At 37.0% G+C, this 22,032-nt stretch overlaps 1 pseudogene; it reads right to left on the bottom strand.

Annotated features, from left to right (window-relative positions):
* Nucleotides 1–5,183: 5,183 nt before the first annotated feature.
* LOC148690540 (uncharacterized) lies at nucleotides 5,184–14,266 on the bottom strand (annotated as a pseudogene).
* Nucleotides 14,267–22,032: the final 7,766 nt, after the last annotated feature.

The following is a 22,032-nucleotide window of genomic DNA, read 5'->3' as shown; positions in this document are numbered from 1 at the left end:
CGAGAAGGGGGCTAGAGCAATCCCATGATGGGTGACCCATTGGGAAGTTGCTCGTGAGTTCCCAAAAACAAAACCGTGAGGGAATGGTAAGCCCAAAGCAGACAATATCGTGCTACGGTGGTGGAGCGGGCCCAGGAAGTGATCCGCCCCGGGCCGGGATGTGACAATTTGGTATCAAAGCCTAACCCTGGTCGTGTGTGTGCCGACGAAGACGTCTGACCCCTAAGGGGGGTGGATTGTGACATCCCATATCGCCTAGGGGAGTGATCCTTAAATGTATATTCCTATTTCTACCTAGCACGAGGCCTTTTGGGAGCTCACTGGCTTCGGGTTCTGTAGGAACTCCGAAGTTAAGCAAGAAGGGGGCTAGAGCAATCCCATGATGGATGACCCACTGGGAAGTTGCTTGTGAGTTTCCAAAAACAAAACTGTGAGGGAATGGTAAGCCCAAAGTGGACAATATCGTGCTACGGTGGTGAAGCGGGCCCAGGAAGTGATCCGCCCCAGGCCGGGATGTGACAATCACTTTATCTGAAACTAATTCCATGATTCCACTAAACAACCAATATTCCAAATGATCTCACTAATCTAATCCTCTACTAACCAACAACTTCAACCCCGTATTAATTTACCAAGGACAATAATCTTACATTCTCCAATAATTTCATCTTATGTACTTCTACTAGGAGACTAAATTCCACGTCACATTGGTAAATTTAGTTCTTAAACCTACAAACCCAAAACTCCATAGGGATAATTCATGGTACTGGAGTTGTTCAATTTGAGTTGGTAATACACAGACGTCATATATATTCATGCCTAAGGAACTAGATCATTTAATTCATGACTCACCAATAATATTCATTAAGCCACAAAGATATTTGTGTACAAGACACTCTTAGCTCCAATAATTACTTCCCTTAGTCATATAAACTTGTACATATCAATAACTACTTAGCTTCCAAAACAAGGAGAGAATAAGTACAATGCATAATAAGCCCTTTGTTTTGTATTCCAATGGTCGATAACCTTATGCATACTAATTAAACTACTGAAATAAGATCATCCAACTCCAAAAATTCATCAACTTTAATACATGTCAAGCAAATAAGAATTCTCTAATAGTGTTATTTTCACCATATATAATATTTGATGTGATATATTCTAATACACAAATTAAACCCTATAATTGTAGTATGTATAAGTAGGGATCGTTCTAGGCCGGAGATTAGAAGGGATGCTAATCTACTCAAATTAAACTCTAAAACATGTATAAGTAGGGATCGTTCTAGGCCGGAGATTAGAAGGGATGCTAATCTACTCAAATTAAACTCTAAAACACTAAACTAGACTCAATAACAGAAAATTAGACTCTTATGACTCAAAACAAACTAAAAAGACTCAAAACAGCACAAAATAATCAAATAGACTCAAACTAGACACTAAAGGATGATTTGGATGAAAATTACTTTTAACTTGACTCAAAACACTTAAAAACACAAGTTTGGACAGATTCTAACTAATTTGACACAACAAAGTAAAGGGGATTGGGTTTTTTGACAAATTTAAAGTAAAGACAAACAGATTTTAAAGACTCTAAACAACTTGGACGGAATTGGGTGAAATATGGGTGAATGGCTAGCAAGAGGGTTCATCTCCACACATGACACATATGCATATAAATCGATTTCCAGTTATCATTCCTATAAACCATGAACCTTAAGACCCCAGATTAACTGTGAACAACACTAATTAACCCTCAGATTTTCCTTAAGTCATTGAATTGGATGGAATACGCATCGGCAACCAAATTATTCTTCAAAAGTCCCCTACATGAACAACATAATAGAGATACAATCAAAGATCATTAAGTTTTGTGAAAATCATAAGCATTGACAAGGCATTCGTAACTATGAACAACATGATACTCCTGCCAGGAATTCACTTAACACGATTGTGACTAGCAACCTCCACTACTTATGAATATAAGTTCATAACGATTAGGTGAAACTCTCTTATATTCTAGCATCAAATTCATGCATGCAAACTAAGCGGGCCCTCTTAATCAACACACAAGAATAAGTTCTTAATCAAACAGTTAAGTAAATTGCATTCACAATTTATGAAATCACAACTGGAAGTAATCAATTCATATTGCAAATATAATCATGGTTTCAAAGTCTCCTCTAACTAAAACGAATTTAGTTCCTCATGTTTGCAAAACAAAGATAATTAAATTTAAACATTGAAAACAAAGAATAGAATACACCTAGAAATGCTCCAACAATCCAATGTCTTGAATGGCAAGCACGGCTTCAGGTGGCTCCTCCTTCCTTCCTTGCTACGCACAATGGGGATTTTCTGAACTTAGGCTCTTGAGGTGTGGTGGATGGTGTGGTGATTTGATGGTAGATGGTGGTGGTGAATGAGTGCTATGGCATCATGTATTTATAGGGAGAGGGGAAGGCACAAAATTGGGCTGAAAATGAGAGGAATTAGGACTCCAAATCACCAAAGAACAAGGACACTCTCAATCAGATTCCAGGGAGGACAAGGAATGGTCGTTGTGGCAGATTCTAGAACTTCTAGAAGGGTTACATGCGGCATAAACTTAGGGCCTGAAAATAAGGCTTCTAGAACCTGATATGTAGGTGATTTAATGTGAAAATGAGTCCTCTTTGCAACTGGAATTAAGGTAGGAAAAGATTAGGTTAGGATAAGATAAGATAAGGTTGGATAAGGTTTGGATAAGATAAGGTTGTTTGGATAATGTTCCTTCTTTGTAGCTGATTTCTTATCTTCCAAGTCTTTGATTTAATTCTTCCAGATGTTAAGCACATTCCTAGCCTATCCACCTTGATCCATGCATGTGCAATCCATTCCAAGCCCAAAACTGCTCTAAAATGCTCCAAATTGCACTTTCTTGCCAACTTTGTCAATTGAACCTGAAAACACACGAAAATAGCTTAAATCACTATAATAAATAGAAACTAACTTACTAAATGCAATGAAACAAGCTAACAAAGTCACATAAATATGCTCCTATCAAATTCCCCTACACTTAGCTTTTGCTAGTCTTCGAGCAAAACAAAGAAAACAAAACATAACCTAAACCTTCCAACAATTGCCTCAGGGACTTTGAATGCAACATGACATGTTAAAAATCACTACTCCCATAGATTTTAGCTATCCCTACCCTTAGGCATATACTTAACCGTAGTCATCACTCACTAGCTTGCATTTAATCAATTAAAACAACATTTTCATTGTAGTAACAGGCCTTAGAGAATCACTCAATTCCTCACCGGATATATTCTCTATTTTCACACAGATTTTCCGACTACACTCCCTACACTAGGTATATGCGAGCAGATTGATGTAAGCATGAAAACTAGCACTCACATATGTTATAACAAAGAAGGCACTTTCCAGAATTATTAACATTTATATGATCTCATGAATAGAATGCCACTACTTAGACGCGAGAACCAGGGATACCATATGCTCATACCAATTTTAAACTCCACATATTGAAACACATAAAAATCAAGATAGAAGTCTAAGGGTTGTAACGGGGCTAAGGTATTGGCTAACAAAGAAAGTTAAGGATAAACAAAAGTTCTTAAAGCAATAGTAAGCAAAGTAATGAAATAAACACTTAGAATTCACTTTTGAATGCAGAAACAAACTTTAAACACGAAAGGAAGATTCACACATCAATTAGGGCTAGATTCAAACTTTTGGACCCTTTCTTCAACAACCAATACTTGTGAGTTCATTCTCACTTATTTTCAACTCTTTTTCTTTCTTTTCTTTAACTTTTTCTTCTTTTTCCCTTTTTTTTTCTTTCTTTTTTTCGTGCCCTTTCTTTTTCTTTGGTACACAAAACGTACAACCTCCTAGATTTCCACGAAAAACACCTTCCCCCACACTTCTTTTTCTGCAAATTGTAGATCAAAAGGGATTCCCTCTAAGTCATGCTCCACTATACTTTTAAGAACAAGGGTATGGATAGTCCTATTCTAGGCTAGGTAAGGATAATGTGGTTAACAAAGAAAACAGGCTAACTAAGGCTCAAAGGGGTTAAACCTACAATACATATGCAAAGGGTAAGGCTTTTTGGCTTTGGTTTAACTAAACAACTTTATCTTATTGTATGTTATGCAATCAATATCATGCTTTGAATGAAATGGGCATGACTTCTAGTATTTGGAGCTATAGTGATGAAACGCATTCTAAGTAGCAACCAAGCAAAGAAATAATGAGATCATGCAATGACTTTAGAAAACAAAAACATCAAGATTAATAACTCTCCAAATAAAGTTTAGGCTCAAGGCTCAGGGTTGTAGCGTTAGTTTGAGTTTCTTCCTTCAAGCATGTTACAAAAACTGATTTTTTTTCCTTTTGTGATTACATGTGAATTCGTAAATAACAACTACAACTAAGCATAAACCAATGAGCATATCAAACTTCCATCCATGTTTGTAACTTTTTTTAACAGTCATGCAATTAAAAACCAAATCCTCATCATTGTGTTGGAAGGTACCCTAATACACAAACAAACACACAAAAACGACTCTAAAAACGACTCTTTATGGGTTTTTTCAAAACTTTTTCGAATTTCTTTTCAAAATTTTTGGATTTTCGTTTTAAGACACATTAAAACACCTCAAAACACACTAAAAACACTTAAAAACAGTGAATAACAACTTTAGAAGTGATAAGTGATAAAATCCCACAAAAATTAATGAAAAATCATTTGTTTACCCCCTACACTTAAACCAAACATTGTCCTCAATGTTTCAAACATAGACTCACAAACAAACAAACAATTAACACAACTAACAAACACGACAATAACGGCAAAATTAAAGTAATAAAGAGTAAGGTTTAGGAACGCAAATTTGGTTGTGGAGCCATAGATTCCTAGGTCTTCTTTATTTGAACGCATGGGTTGCCTCCCAATAAGCACTTGCTTTAGCGTCTTCCAGCCAGACGATACCTCCTTTTAAGCTCCCCTAGGTCCCATGGCATGGAATTGATCTTTGAATTGGAGGTGATACTTGAAATGATTCGGTAATGGTTTAAATTCTAGAGTGGGTGCCTGAATCATTAACAACATATTAGAATAAAACAAAATTGAAATTCGTGGAGGTAGCTTACCTGTGTCCTTCGACATGAACTCAAGAATAAACACCCCTTTCGAAAGTTGTAGGACTAGAAAATTCAGCCAGATTTGGTGTTTTGAGAGTTATGACTTGTCCTGTGTCATAAAATCCAACTTCTTTGGGAATTGTTGTCTCAAGTATATCTTCTTTGATAAATTCTAGACATTCCCTACCCACTTCTTTCTCTTGAATCATTCTTCTTGTTGTACAAAGTTCTTTGGACAATTCAACACATTCTGGAACTTAATTTCTTTGCACCTTTGGAAGGGCTTCCAATATGTCTTTTTCACTCTCTTCTTCCTTGGAAATCATGAACCTGCACGGAATAGGGACATTTGGTGGAATAGGGTTTGGAAGAATTGAATTTGGAACAACCTTACCTGAATTGGATGGCGTAGGAGCCTTAGAAGGCTGCGGCAAGGGTGGTGCTACCCTTGTCGTGGCTTTGGCATCCTCATCTTCCTTGAGCAGCAACTTTTCATCCACGTTCGGGCTGTGTTTGGACGTTTTTGGGTCAGCTCCAACCTCAATACTACTTTCCAAGGTGATAGCTTCAGTGATTTCAAAATCTCCCATTGAATTTACAATAGTTGAGTTGGAGAGTTCACTTTGTTCTTGAATTTGGCCTATGAATTCTACGATCTGTCCCATTTGCTTCTTCAATTCGTCCACCCTTTTAGCTTGATTTTGCATCTCTTTGGTTTGATTTTGTAAATCCTGAGTTAAAGAAGTTAGTATTGGAAGAATTTTATCATAATCCAATGACAAACCTGAATTTGGTTGGGATTGTTGTGGGGGAGGCTATGGTGGTTGCATAGGGCTTGAATAGAACGCCTCATATGGCTGCCAATATCCTTCATGTTGAACTTGTTGAGATTCCCACCACATAGAGTTTGAATGATCATTCCAATCTGAATTGTAGATGTTGGAAAAGAAATTGTTCCTTGATTGATTATGATCTTGATAACCCCAGGTATTGACATTCTCCCAACCTATTTGTGGATGTTGATTTGCTTGATATTCTTGTCTATAAAAAGCACCAAATGTAGGGACACTTTGCATTGTGGATCCTTCGGTATACTATGACAACTGAGAAGTAAGATTCGCCATTTGAGCTTGAAGATTAGCAATTGCCATGTCTTGCTTCTCTAGTTCCTGAAATCAAAGAAATAAAGCTAAATCAAATACCACAAGAAAAAAATAAACAAACAAACAGAGGGATTAGCAATTTTACTAATCCCTGGTAACGGCGCCAAAATTTGATGTGATATATTCTAACACACAAATTAAACACTGTAATTGTAGTGCATGTAAGTAGGGATCGTTCTAGGCCGAAGATTAGAAGGGATGCTAATCTACTCAAATTAAACTCTAAAACACTAAACTAGACTCAATAACAGAAAACTAGACTCTTATGACTCAAAACAAACTAAAAAGACTCAAAACAATAGAAAATAATCAAATAGACTCAAACTAGACACTAAAGGATGATTTGGACGAAAATTACTTTTAACTTGACACAAAACACTTAAAAACATAAGTTTGGATAGATTCTAACTAATTTGACACAACAAAGTACAGGGGATTGGGTTTTTTGACGAATTTAAAGTAAAGACAAATAGATTTTAAAGACTCTAAACAACTTGGACGAAATTGGGTGAAATATGGGTGAATGGCTAGCTAGAGGGTTCATCTCCACACATGACACATAAGGATATAAATCGATTTCCAGTTATCATTCCTATAAACCATGAACCTCAACACCCAAGATTAACCGTGAACAACACTAATTAACTCTCAGATTTTCCTTAAGTCATTGAATTGGATGGAATACGCATCGTCAACCAAATTATTCTTCAAAAGTCCCCTACATGAACAACATAATAGAGATATAATCAAAGAACATTAAGCTTTGTGAAAATCATAAGCATTAACAAGGCATTCGTAACTATGAACAGCGTGATACTCATGCCAGGAATTCACTTAACACGATTGTGACTAGCAACCTCCACTACTTATGAATATAAGTTCATAACGATTAGGTGAAACTCCCTTATATTCTAGCATCAAATTCATGCATGCAAACTAAGCGGACCCTCTTAATCAACACACAAGAATAAGTTCTTAATCAAACAGTTAAGTAAATTGCATTCACAATTTATGAAATCACAACTGGAAGTAATCAATTCATATTGCAAATATAATCATGGTTTCAAAGTCTCCTTTAACTAAAACGAATTTAGTTCCTCATGTTTGCAAAACAAAGATAATTAAATTTAAACATTGAAAACAAAGAATAGAATACACCTAGAAATGCTCCAACAATCCAACATCTTAAATGGCAAGCACGGCTCCAGGTGGCTCCTCCTTCCTTCCTTGCTGCGCACAATAGGGATTTTCTGAATTTAGGCACTTGAGGTGTGGTGGATGGTATGGTGATCTGATGGTAAAGGGTGGTGGTGAATGAGTGCTACGACATCATACATTTATAGGGAGAGGGGAAGGCATGAAATTGGGCTGAAAATGAGAGGAATTAGGACCCCAAATCGCCAAAGAACAAGGACACACTCAATCAGATTCCAGGGAGGATGAGGAATGGTCCTTGTGGCAGATTCTAGAACTTCTAAAAGGGTTACATGCGGCATAAACTTAGGGCCTGAAAATAGGGCTTCCAGAACTTATTTAGGTGATTTAATGTGAAAATGAGTCCTCTTTGCAACTGGAATTAAGGTAGGAAAAGATTAGGTTAGGATAAGATTAGGTTAGGATAAGATAAGATAAGGTTGGATAAGGTTTGGATAAGATAAGGTTGTTTGGATAATGTTCCTTCCTTGTAGCTGATTCCTTATCTTCCAAGTCTTTGATTTAATTCTTCCAGATGTTAAGCACATTCCTAGCCCTTCTTGATCTTCAAATTCGTCCATTCACCTTGCTCCATGCATGTGCAATCCATTCCAAGGCCAAAACTCCTCTAAAATGCTCCAAATTGCACTTTCTTGCCAAGTTTGTCAATTGAACCTGAAAACACACGAAAATAGCTTAAATCACTATAATAAATAGAAACTAACTTACTAAATGCAGAGAAACAAGCTAACAAAGTCGCATAAATATGCTCCTATCAATATTAAAACCCCATCAATTTTATTCCCATTATTTCTTGTGGTTCAGTAATAAGACTTAACTCCACTTTCCTTGAACTAATTTATTTTTCTTCTATTTCAATTCTAACCACAAGACAACTTCAACACAATTCTCATTCCAGTAATTGCATCCTAGTCAAGTAGTAGTCCACGTCCAAATTTAAATAGGCTAATCTCCTATTCAATCCTATGAAATTCCAAGTCACTTGATTATGGCACTCCCACTTTCCCTTTCTCTACTGTCTTTCACTCTTTCTTTATACATCTATCATTAAGAGTGTATACTTGTGATTTTCATTCTCTTTTAAAACCCTCAGCTCTTCAATTCTTTTTCTTCTTAAAATTAACAGAACCTTATCCACTGACAATTACTCTGCTTCCGTATGGACGATATTATAATACAGTTGCTCTCTTTTCGATCTTAATTTTGATTCCCAAAACTCCCCATATTTTCATCAAACTAGCTGACAGACAACCAAAGTTCATCCTTCCTCTTAGAGCATCTTTCATCATCTCTACTATTTATTCAAGCCTAATTATCATTATACAAAGTATCAACAACATATTTATACATTTCTTTTGAATTCTTCAACACTGAAACATGTAGAATACTCTTCTGCATCAATATAGGTACTCTCAAATTTTTCTGACTAGTATATAAATACCCAAATCCTCATATTGAAGCACTAATTCTCTTTCATAATTATGATTTTGTATATAGCAATAATTTTGCTAGTGATTCTCTAAAATTGTGAACCAACACTGAGTTCAAGCCTAACTCCTAGAGCTCATATTAGCTATATAATAATTCATAACTCAATTGCAAAATTACAAATCCAAAGTGATCATAATTCTTTGTATAATCTTAGGAATAAATCTGGCAATTTGTTCAATGATACTCACTACATATATAATCATATGTATGCTAATTCTCCAATGAAAACACTTTAGTTTCTTACAACTCCCGCCAAATCATGACTACTAAGTGCTAACTCCACATCTATCCAACTTAGTAATCCATAGACTTGTTCAAACTTGAATTTCCTTTGTAATTACTCGCCTTTACATCACACGAGTAACGAAATCCAAGTGTTTGTAACATTTTCATCTCTAAAATAATCATTCCAACATCGCATGTAACGAACTTATATTAAGATTCTTTGCATAAAAATTCTTCTTACTTGTCCATTACTCAAGATCATGACAACACTAGGAAATACAAAACTCTATATCGCATCAAATTCTCGTCTCATTCAATTCTTAACTCTAAGCTCGCTTCTTCTCCCTTAACTAATTGACAAATTTTCTAGAGAAATACCTATTGTAGAATTTACTTATATACTCCTATTTGCTTCATTGTTCAGAGTCAAATGAGTTGAGTACACACCGACTTCTCCAATTTTTCATTGTAGTAACCTAACTTAAAAAAATGATAGCAGTCATATCTCTCTCTAAATGACAAAAACATTAAAACCACATGCTCAGTTTATTTCTTACTTCTTCCATGGTAAGGATCACTACCTCTTACTCAAGTCTACATTTCAAGTTCTCTCATCCTTTAGTTACTCTTGAACCCATTTCACTTGAAAAATTCATCTTAAAGTTATATGCATGCATTGCTTAACTTTCATCCTTTTCGTTTTTGGATCAAACTTAATTTCCTTTCTCAAAAGATCCACATATGAATTCAATTGCAAAGATCATGTGCAAAAACTGACTTCACATTCAAGCCTATTTCATACACTCTACATATCAACAGGCCAACAAAACCTTTATTTCCAAAAACTAATCTTACAACTTTTCTAAATTCAAACCCATCTAGCTCATGCTAATCTTCTCCCACAATTCTTATCCAAGGGTGTCTAATACCTATGCTCTGATACCATTTTGTCATGTCCCGGACTCGAGGTCGGTGGAAAAATAAACCCCGCGCTCGGCGAGCAAGTAAAAGTAAAAGTAAAATGAAAAACCAAACTTCTCTTCTATAAATAACTCCAAAATTCTTACAGGTGTACAAGATAATAAAATCCTTAAAATCCCTCGTCTAACACAACCTCAGCTCGTATACCTTTCCATAATCTTGTACCGAACCTGCAAGGTCTAAAATGTATAGGGTGAGCAAAATCACAACTCAGTAGGGATATAAATCTTATCAATGATAATTGTCAAGGCTATGCCAAGTGTCATGCTCAGGTAAATCAATTATAACATGTTATCAAACATAAATGATTTGCCATGAATACATGGTATGGGACATGTAGGTTCGCGTGCTTTATTATATAGATTAACAGGTTGGGTAATTGAAGTTAAGATGCATTCATGATAAATAATTTATGTTTGATAACATGTTATAGTTGATTTATGTGAGCATGACACTTGGTTTAGCCTTGACAATTATCCTTGATAAGATTTATGTCCCTACTGAGCTGTAGTTTCACTTACCCTATACATTTTAGACATTGCAGGTTCAGTACAAGATTAAAGAAGGGTATACGAGCTGAGGTTATGTTAGACAAAGGATTTTATTATCTTGTACACTTGTAAGGATTTTGGAGTTATTTATAGAAGAGAAGTTTGGTTTTTTGTTCTATATTTACTTTTACTCGCACGCCAGAAGCGGTGTTTATTTTTCCATTTGCCTCGAGTTTGGGGCGTGACATCATCCATCTCCATTTTGCACTTTATCCTTGGTGTGGAGACTTATGACTTTCAGCCTTGGAAGCTTTGGAAATCCTATTCACCAAATCCTTAAGGAGCCAAGGAACAAGCAAGGAGTAGAGATTCAAGGAGCAAAGAGACAAGGAGGAAGGAAACATCCAAGGAGTTAGGAGTGAACGTGAAGGCCTTCCACTTGGGTGATAACCTTGTAAACACAATGATGGGCTTCATAGGTATGAAATGCCAAATTCTTATGTTTAACTTTTGTAAAGAGTCTTGGTTCACCATTCACTAGACTTTGAATTACATGGGTCAAAGGATTGTTTTATAGTGGACGTGTACTTTTAATTTATATGCATGGTGATGCGAGATTTATACGCACACAAACTAAACCCTATTTGTGACAATTGTAGTAATGATGTAAGTAGGGATCGTTCTAACCGGGGATTAACTAGGGGTGCTAAACACTTGATTCAAATAAATAAAACTAATTTTTAAAACACTTAACTTACTTAACAACTCAAAACAAGTACACAAGACTTCAAATACTTGAAAACACAAAAATAAAACAAATACGAATGATTAAGACTTAACAAAAGATGGGGGGGATTGTGTTTGGACGAGATTAAATTAAATGGACAAATTGTAATTAAAGGCAAAACGTAAATATGAATGTGATGAAGATATGGATGATGGAATAGCCAAGGGGTTCTTCTCCACACATGTTACACTTGCATACAATATTGATTCTCAGTTGGTCTTTCGATAAGTTGTGAAACTCAACACTCCGGGTTAATTAGGTCCGCTTAAATTAACCGTCAAGTTCTCCTTAAGTTAATGAATTGGATGGGTTAGCGCAACGCAATTCACCACATTCTCCAAAAGTCCTTTACGTGAAAAGCACAATAAAGATACAATCAAAGATCATTAAGCATTATGAAAACTATAAGTGTTGACGAGGCATTCGTTACTATGATGAGCATGAAACTCGTGCCAAGAATTCATTTAACGCGATTGTTTATAAGCAACCTCCACTACTTGTGAATATAAGTTCATAACGATTAGGTGAAATTCACTTATATTCTAGCGTCATATTCATGCATGAAAATTAAGCGCGCATTCTTAATAAACATTCATAAATAAGTTATCAATCAAACGGTTAAACAAATTGAATCCACAACTTATGAAATTCCAACGAAAGTTAATCAATTCATATTGCAAATATAAACATAGTTTCGAATCACCCCCTAGCTAAAGGGGGTTTAGTTCCTCATAACTTTGAAATCAAAGAAACCCCTAAACATTCCAACAACTCAAACTTGAATTGTATGAACGTTTAGGCACTCTTCTCTTCCATTCCTCATACGTACAAAACAAAGAGAATTAAATTTAAACTTTGAAATCAAAGAAACACCTAAACATTCCAACAACTCAAACTTGAATTGTATGAACGTTTAGGCACTCTTTTCTTCCTCGTTGTTGTAGCACAAGGTCTATGGTGAGCTTTGGGGATTATGTGAAGTGTTTTGGAGGGATGGGAAGTGGTTGGATAATGGCTGCAATGGAGGAGAAAAACTGCACAGAAATGGAAGGGGATTTGCGGCACAAGGGTTGTGTTTGTGTTGTGTGAAGTGTTGTGAATGGAAATGAGATGTAATGGGGAGTGAATGAATGACAAATGAATGAAAATGCAAGGGTTTTTATAGGAGGAATGGAGGTGTATATGGCTGTTTGTTTAGGATGCAAGTGGCTAATTAATGATGGAAAAATAGCTAGGAAAACATGTGAAAGCTGGAATTGCATGTGAAGGTGTTGGAATGGTGTGTGAAGGCACGGCATTGATTTTCAGGATGGGTCTTTGTGTTGTGTAGTGTGTTGAAAATGCATGTGAATGCATGTGTTGAATGATTGTGTAGTGTGTTGTTGGTTATGTGGCTGAAATGATGAAGTAGGAAGCGGAAATGCAAAGTGTGTAGGTGCTGAAAATGCATGTGAATGCATGCTGGAATTGCATGTGAAAGGCACGGCATAGGGATGAAATGAATGATTAAATTTGCATGGTTGGAATGATGAAGAATAAAGGATGCATGTGGGTTGAAAATGGCTGGAACAAAGGGGGAATAATGATGAAGAAAAGCTGGAAATGTTAGGGAATGTGCACGGCATAGGAAAGTGAATGTAGATGGGTGCATGTGTTGGAAATGTGGCTGCAATGATGAAGAATAAAGGGTGCATGAGTGAATGATTGAATGTGCATGTGGGTGAATGTGAAGGGAATGCATGTGTTGAATGAGTTTGTGGAAATGCACGGTATTGAATTGTTTGTTTGTGTGAAGTGTGTGTGAATGCATGTGAAGATGCTAATAAATAATGCATGTAGGGTTAGGAAATAAAATCATAACTTAAAGGGGAATGATTAAAGGGTGTTGAAAGGTTTTGCATGGCTTTGAAGTGATTGTGGATTGGGCTAGGGTTTAAGTACATGAAATGGACCCAAATTGCTCCCCCTTGCATGGCAAGGAATGGTGTTTGTGTTAAGCCCAAGGCAAGGTGAATGTAATTGGGTTAGGGCCATTATTTTGTGTCCTCAAGTGCTTATAAGGCCTTCAATTTCATCCAACACTTGGGCTCCAAGCATAAGCTATCCATCTTTAGCCCAATAGTGCTCCAAAACACTCCACAATGCATCCTTTCGTCAAACACGTCTTATTATCCTGAAAACACACAAAAGAAGCATAAAGGACTAAACTAACTAAAGAAACATAACGTAAATGTACGAGAACAAGCCATTTAAGTCGCATGAATATGCTCCTATCACATGGCTTGCTCAAATGTTCATAATATGTCAATTTCAACTCCGGAACAAAGTGTTGCACCAATCAGTTCTTGCATCTTACCCTTTCTCTTTGCTTCCTTTTGCTTATCTCTTCCCTAGGGCCTTGAAAAAGAAGAAGATGGGGTCACCGTATCATTACCTTGATTGCCAACATTTGCGCTTGAGGCTTCACTAGCAAATACTTTTCCCCCTGTTGGTCTGCATCAGTTCCCACCTCGGACAATCCTTGAGGATGCTCCAAGCATGGTGCAACTTAAAAGTTTGGTTTTTGGGCGTAGTTCTTATCTTTTAAATTGCCATTGCTTTGTCACCCTATGCAAGGAATACATAAGGACCAATTAGTTGCAAATTAATATTGTGTACATGAAAATTAAACTATGAAGGGATACACTCACCATTTCTAGGGCACTTCTTCCACTATCTATGTCAGTAGGGACATAGTGGCTCTGATACCAAATTGCCATATCTCAGCTCGACCAACGGAGATGGGGTGATGTGCCTTATATGTACATGTTCCCCTCCCTATAGCACTAGGCCTTTTGGGAACTCATTGGCTTCGGATTCCATTGGAACTCCGAAGTTAAGTGAGTTCGGTCGAGAGCAATCCTAGGATGGGTGACCCATTGGGAAGTTCTCATCTGAGTTCGCAAAAATAAATCCGTGAGGGAATGGTAATCCCAAAGTAGACAATATCATGCTACGGCGGAGTCGAGCTGAGATATGACATCAAATCATTATTGATAATAATGCATGAATGCAATGCAACCTCTTCGGCTACCCCTGTTAATTTATATAATAATATACGTGGACCTGCATGTCCCATACCATTCATTTTACCCTTGCAGAGGTCGTTCAAATGTTCTATTATATAAACTAACCCCCATATAATATCGCAAGTTCATAAACCACTTTTTCTAGTCATCTTATCTAATTCATTGATCTCCAGCCCAAATCATCCATATCGACAATTCCTGTTGATATCATATTCTAATGTGCATACCAAGCTCGCCTGGAACTGGTTTCATAATGAATAGATTCAACTACACAAAAGATCCTTTCCAACTACCCTCATTACCTGAATTCAAATCTCAACATTGAAGTTCCAGCCACATCTCATAACATGAGTGATGCACAAAAAATGTTATTTCATCTTTTGCATGTATCACAGTATATTCTTAACGAATAGCATTCCAGCACTAATTCCATAACCAATAATAAGTAAACACTTAACTGAAGTAATTGGCCAATTAATATCCAATCACATTAATCAACCAAAAAGATCAAGAATATTATAACACTTCACGAAATTTAATAAAATCAATTTTCGTAAAGGTCTGCCTTTTCCCCTACTTGGATTCCAAAGCTAAAACAAAGATCCACGTCACTATCAGAATAGCAAAGGTTCACGTACTTATCCACGTCACTACTGAAATAGCTAAGCTCCATGTATTTAAACAAATTCCTTGATCACTCCTAATGTCATGTATTTTTTCCACTCTATTTTCTTTTCTAATCGCTCTCTCTACCATATACATATACATATATAGACAATATTATGCATGCAACCTGACTAAAGAAGGGTGGAGATGATATGAATGGGATTGTGGAATGGCTTGCTATTTATAGGGAAAAGAAGTGGCTGAAACTTCCTCCTAATTGGTGGGTTTTGACGGCTATTGAAAGCCGATATGAAGGGTGTTAAATGCATGGCTAATGACTCACGGGTTTGAGAGCCAAGTGTACATGACTAACCATCTGTCATTAGAGTATTCGACAAGTGTTTCTGACTGTCCAAGTGGCTAAGCGTTGGTTGATAAGTGGCAAATAAATACAGGTGGACAACAAAACCAAGATACTAGCAATTGAAGATGATGACAAAGAGAGAGATCTCTTCGTACAAAAACTAAAGGATTATGATTTGGCATTCTAAGTTACTAACTATAATGGAGGGATGAGTAGGCTTAATTAGTGACTAAGCTATGCATGCAAACGTGTAGCATGCATGGCACGATTTCACGAAAATATGTGATGGTTCTATAAGGAATTGGTTATTGCAAATGGATTGGCTAAGAGGATATGGGTCATACTATATAATAAATAAATTTATAAATACAAGTTCTCGCACATTCACAAGCTTGGCTCGATTGTATGCCTAGAACAACTTATCACTCTTGATTCTCGTTGAAGATCGTACCATTTCTGGGACTTATCATATGAATTGCACCCCATCTGGGGACCAACCATGCTCTATAGTGCGAGAGGGTAAATTAATTCCCCGACATCCATTTGGGTCTGCTCTCCGATGTGAGAGGGTAAACTATACTTTCTGAATATCCAGATGTGGATAAGTCGGGCTACCCTGGTGTAACTAGGTGCACGATGGACTGCACTGGGATTCCTAAAAGTAACCACAATGGTCTTTTTTCAAGGCTTAACTAACTGAAGGATTTTTGGTCTTTTGGCCTAATCCACATTATGCAGCACTCCCTATGGACGGCTGCCCTGGAACCCTAAAGTTGCTACCGAGTGCACTAAGGTAGCCTACTATTTCCAGAAGACTGCATACGGCTTATACAACTGCATATTTTTGTGAAAGGTTAAACAGTTAGCGTGCATATACGAAGCTCTATCCACTACCGACATGTTACGCAGTCGAAAAGCTTCATCTCCAAGCACGGAATGATCATTTAGATCTACACTAATTTCTAAAGTGTTGTGATACTTGCTATGTAACCCACGAAATTGGTTACATAGAGTGCAAGGTGTTCTCTTGGACCTTTGCCCACCAAATTCCATACAACCACGTACTTTTGATACGAAAGGTTAGCGACATTTATGCCTAGAAATCGTTAGTATGTTGTGATGTAGGCCACACAACTCAAAGGATTGAAGAAAGCCAAAGTTAACAGCCAAGTGGTCACGCAGACTAGTTTGTTTCCGTAAGTAAGCCGACCATATGGCTAACAGCTTTACAAAAGTTCTACATCAAAATCTACGGCTGTATAAGCTACATGGGTCTGTCTGCTTATAGAAAAGCAGCACGCCTATAACTGGTCTGAAGGTTAAAGGTTGGGTGTAAACAAAAGAAGCGAAGATGAAGAAAAGTGAAGGAAGCAAGTTTATTAAATTTTCTAGCAAAATTAATAAACAAACAGCAAAGGCCAATGAGTTCAAGCAAAGCCAAAAGCAATAAGGAAAATAAAGAAAATCCTAAAGGCTACCTAGAAGACTATACTTCACCAGCTTAAACATCCCACGACTACTCCGTCACCACACCTTCAGCAACCACCACACTCTCAGCAGTGGCATCATCCAGTGCTTCATCCTCGGTTGCCCCACCACGAGCACCAACTTCTCCGACTATTTCACCAATGAAAGCCTTGAAAGTAAAGGCAAGCAAGTTTTCCGAAGAAATAAAGAAGGTCTTGAAGTCTTTCCCAGCAAACTCAAAGTCATAAGGCCTACCAAAGAGATGATCTACATAACCTAACTTGTAGAAATCGGCCTGACACTAAACAAGCAAAGCCTCGAGTCCAACCTTCTCACTCTTCAGCTGCTCAGTCTCCTCGAATAGATCAACACGGACGCGCTGTAGCTCATCCACTTCCTTCTTTAGACTTTCGTTGATTTTTAGCACACCTTTAAGTTCTAACACTTGGGGTTCAAGATTATTGATGATATTCTGGAAATGGATTACTTGATTATAAGCAGCAAGGAACTCTTCATCCTTTGCGAATGCAGCAGAATGAATCCTCGAAATGGCACACTCAAGATCTTGCATCTGAGACATGTTATGACCAATCTCCTTCTCTGCACTTTCATACTTAATTTGGATCACGTCAAGCCTAGTCTTTAAGTCGACAATCTTCTGGTAAGTGGTCTTAAGCTGCAGAGAAGTGGGGGCAGAGATATTGGACCCCTTCAAAACAATGAGCTCAGACTCAAACTTTTTGATCTTCTCAGCAGAAAAATAAGCCTCAACTGCCATAGTCGTTGTCATCTCCTTGGCAGCCTTAGTATTCTCTTGGTAAAAGAGCATAGATTCGGCTGCCAAAATCGTCGTGTTCTGCATTATAGCAAGCAGAGCAATCCTTTTATATTGGGTCATATGCTTTACAAAGGAACTTGGGCAAACAACCCCTTTGATGCCATCAACAAGCTTAGCACACACATTCATATGTTCAAGCAGATCGAGCTTCAAAAGCGCAAAGATCTCAGTAGACTTTCCAGAAACAGGCTTGGTGGATTTCTCACAACTGCCCATACGAGCAATCTTCTTTTTCTCAACAGGCGAATCAGTCTCAATGGTAAGAGGAATGGGCCCAAGTGCCATTTTAGCAGCAGAGTCTGATGCGAAATATATAAGCACACAAATTAAAACCCTCTTTTAACAATTGTAGTATATGTATAAGTAGGGATCGTTCTAAATCGGGGATTAGGAGGGATTGCTAAATCACTTGAAAACTGACTCAAAAATGTAAAACAAAGGTTAAAACACTAAACTAGACTCAAAGAATGCAAAACTAAACACTAAAACACTAAAACAAACCAAAAGACTCAAAACAGCACCAAAACACTCAAAATTGCCTTAAAAACACAATCTGGGCAGTTTTGAGCACTTACACTAATTTGGACGAATTTGGGTGATAAATTGAATCAAAACACTTAGAAACACAAACTAAGACACTTTCTAACTAAATTGAACACTAAAGTAAAGGGGGATTTAGTTTTTGACGAAATTAAACAAAGTGCACAGATTGTAATAAAGACAGAATGTAAATACGAATTTGATGAAAATATGGATGGAATGCTAGCTAGAAGGTTCTTCTCCACACATGTCACACTTGCATACAAGATGATTTTCAGTTGGTCTTTCGATGAATCATGAAACTCAACACCCCGGGTTAATTAGGTTCGTTTAAATTAACCTTCAAGTTCTCCTTAAGTTAATGAATTGGATGGGACAACGCATACACAATTCAAAACATTCTCCAAAAGTCCTTTACGTGAAAAGCACAATAAAGATACAATCAAAGATCATTAAGCAACATGAAAACTATAAGTGTTGACGAGACATTCGTTACTATGATGAGCATGAAACTAGTGCCAAGAATTCATTTAACGCGATCGTTTATAAGCGACCTCCACTACTTGTGAATATAAGATTGTAACTATTAGGTGAAACTCACTTATATTCTAGCATCATATTCATGCATGAAAACTAAGCGTGCACTCTCAATAAACATACACAAATAAGTTATCAATCAAGCAGTTAAACGAATTGAATCCACAACTCATGAAATTCCAACCAAAGGTAATCAATTTATATTGCAAGCATAAACATGGTTTTGAATCACCCCCTAGCTAACTAGGGATTTAGCCTCTCATGTTCACAAAAAGAGAAACAAAATTGAAATTAAACATAGAGAACAAAAGATTGATTACACCTAGAACGCCCAACGAATCCACTTTGAATTTCTGCACGTTTCAAGCTCCTCTTTCTTCTTCTTCTTGCTGTGGCAGAGAGGGTTTTAGGGTGAGTTTGGATGATTTTCTGGGTTGTAGATGGGTTTAGGAAGGTGAAGGGTTGCGGCAAGGGTTGTGGAAGGTGTATGGAGGTTTGAATGGTGGTTGCGGCAAAGGGAGAGAATGTGGCTGAATGATGAAAAAAAAAATGAATCAAGAGCCTCCTAGGGTGCGGCTAGGCTTTAGATTATATAGGGTTTCAGAAAATAAAACCCTAGCTTATTTTGGTTAATTAAAATTAAATCAAAGGCTTCTAGAATTAGGAAATTAAATCAAAAATTAAAAGGGAAGTGGCTGCAGGGTGCAACTAGGGTTTAGTTTAGGTAAGAGCATGTGTTTTAAGTGCATAACCTAGGACAAAATTGCCCCCCCTTGCACGGCAAGGGAAGGGAAGAAGGGGAAACCCACGGCAAAGGTTTGAAAGTGGGCTAGGGCCTTTGTGTTGTGTCCTAAAGTGCATATAAGGCCTTCAAAGTGGCTGGAAAATACGGACATTTAAGATTAGGAAAGGTTACCAAAATGGGAAACCTAGGGTTAACTTTCCTACTTCAAGTAGGAATCCTTGTTGAAGTAGGAATCCTCGTTGAAGTAGGAATCCATCGTTCTTCAAGTCTTCAACTCATTCATTCCTCTTTTGCTCCAAAAGACTCCAATTTGCATCTTCTTGCACACTTTAGCTTTATAATATGAGAATACACAAAAGTGACTTTAAACACTAAAATAACTAAAGAAACACAACATAAATGCACGAGAACAAGCTAATTAAGTCGCATAAATATGCTCTTATCAAATTCCCCCACACTTAGCTTTTGCTAGTCCTCGAGCAAAACAAAACAACTAAAGAAAACAAGACGAAACAAAACAAACAAAACATAACCTAAACCTTCCAACGTTTGCCTCAGGGATTTCCAATGAAACATGACATGTCAAAGATCATTACTCACATAGCTTTTAGTCTTGCTTCCCCTCGAGCACATACTTAATCATAGTCACCATTCACTAGTTCGCATTTAATCAATTAAAACACATTTTGAATGTAGTAACATGCCTTAGAGAATTCCCTCAATTCCTCACTAGTTATGCACTCAATTTCACTCAGATTTTCTGACTACACACCCTACAATAGTTATATATGTGAGAAGATTGATGTAAACATGAAAGACTAGTACTCACATACGTTATAACAAAGAAAGCAATTTTTGGAGTAATTAAACATGTTTAGATATGATCTCATGAATGGAATGCTACTACTTAGATGCGAGAACCAGTGACACCATATGCTCATACCAAATTCAAACTCCACAATTGAAATGCACAACACTCAAGATAGAAGTCAAGGGTTGTAACGGGGCTTGGGGTATTGGCTAACAAGGAAAGATAGGGATAAACAAAAATTCGTTAAGCAATAGCAAGCAAAGTAATGAATTAGGCACTTAGAATTCCCTTTAGAACGCAAAAATCAACTTTAAACACCCAAGGGGAAGTCACACAAAACTTAGGGCCATATTCAACTTTTTGGACCCTTTCTTCAACAACCAACACTTGTGAATTCATTCTTACTTATTTTCAACTCCTTTTCTTTTTCTTTTTTTTTTCTTTTTTTTTTCTTCACAACCTTTTTTCTAGCCGTGCCTATGACACATAAACTCACATCAATAATCCTTTCCCCACACTTATTTTCTGCAACACATTAATCAAAAGGAATTCAGTCATGCTTACTATGCTTCAAAAACAAGGGTACAGATGGTCCTAATCTAGGCTAGGTGAGGATAATATGGGATAACAAAGAACATGGGCTAACACGGCTCAATGGGGTTAAACTTAAACACAAAATGAGTGAAGGGCACACGGCTATTTGGCTTCGATGGTGGTCACTACACAACTTCATCTTGAATATGTGTTATGCAATTCAATAACATGCTTTGAATGAAATGGGCATGAGTTCTAGCATTTGGAACTAAGTGATGAAACGCCTTCTAAGTAGTAACCAAGCAATGAATAATGAGATCATGCAACGACTTTTAGAAAACAATGGTGCACAGATTATTACTCTCCAAATAAACGTTTAGGCTCAAGTCTCACAGGGATGTAGCGTTAGTTTGAGTTCATTCCTTCAAGCATGTTACAAAAACTAATTTTTCTTTGTGATTACATGTGAATTCGTAAACTATAACTACAACCAAGCATAAACCAAAGAGTATATCAAACGTCCATCCATGTTTGTAACTTTCTTTAACCATCATGCAATTAAAAACCAAATCCTCATCATTGTGTTGGAAGGTACCCTACGACACAAACAAACACACAAAAACAACTCTTTTTGGGGTTTTTAAAACAATTTTTCAAATTTTTATGGGTTTTTCGGATTTTTAAGTCAACACACACTAAAACACTCTGAAATGGCTTAAAAACACTTAAAAACAGCTAAGAACAACATTGGAAGTTATGGGTGATAAAATCCCACGAATTTGCATCAACAACATTAGTTACCCCCCCCCCCCCCCCCACACTTAAATCAAACATTGTCCTCAATGTTTCAAACCTAAAATCACATCAAACAAAAGCAAACACACAAACAGCAACTAAACACACTAAACATGGCAGAATGCAAATAACCAAGAGAAGAGGTTAGGGACGCAAATCTGGTTATGGAGTGTAAATGCCATCCTCTCCTTGGTGATTGCATGGGTTGCCTCCCACGAAG

Source organism: Pyrus communis, chromosome 15 (genome assembly GCF_041283825.1).
Source record: "Pyrus communis isolate YQ-2024b chromosome 15, ASM4128382v1, whole genome shotgun sequence".
Taxonomy (NCBI): Eukaryota; Viridiplantae; Streptophyta; class Magnoliopsida; order Rosales; family Rosaceae; genus Pyrus; species Pyrus communis.
The sequence above is the reverse complement of the archived record's forward strand: the minus strand, read 5'-3'. Positions and strand labels throughout refer to the sequence as shown.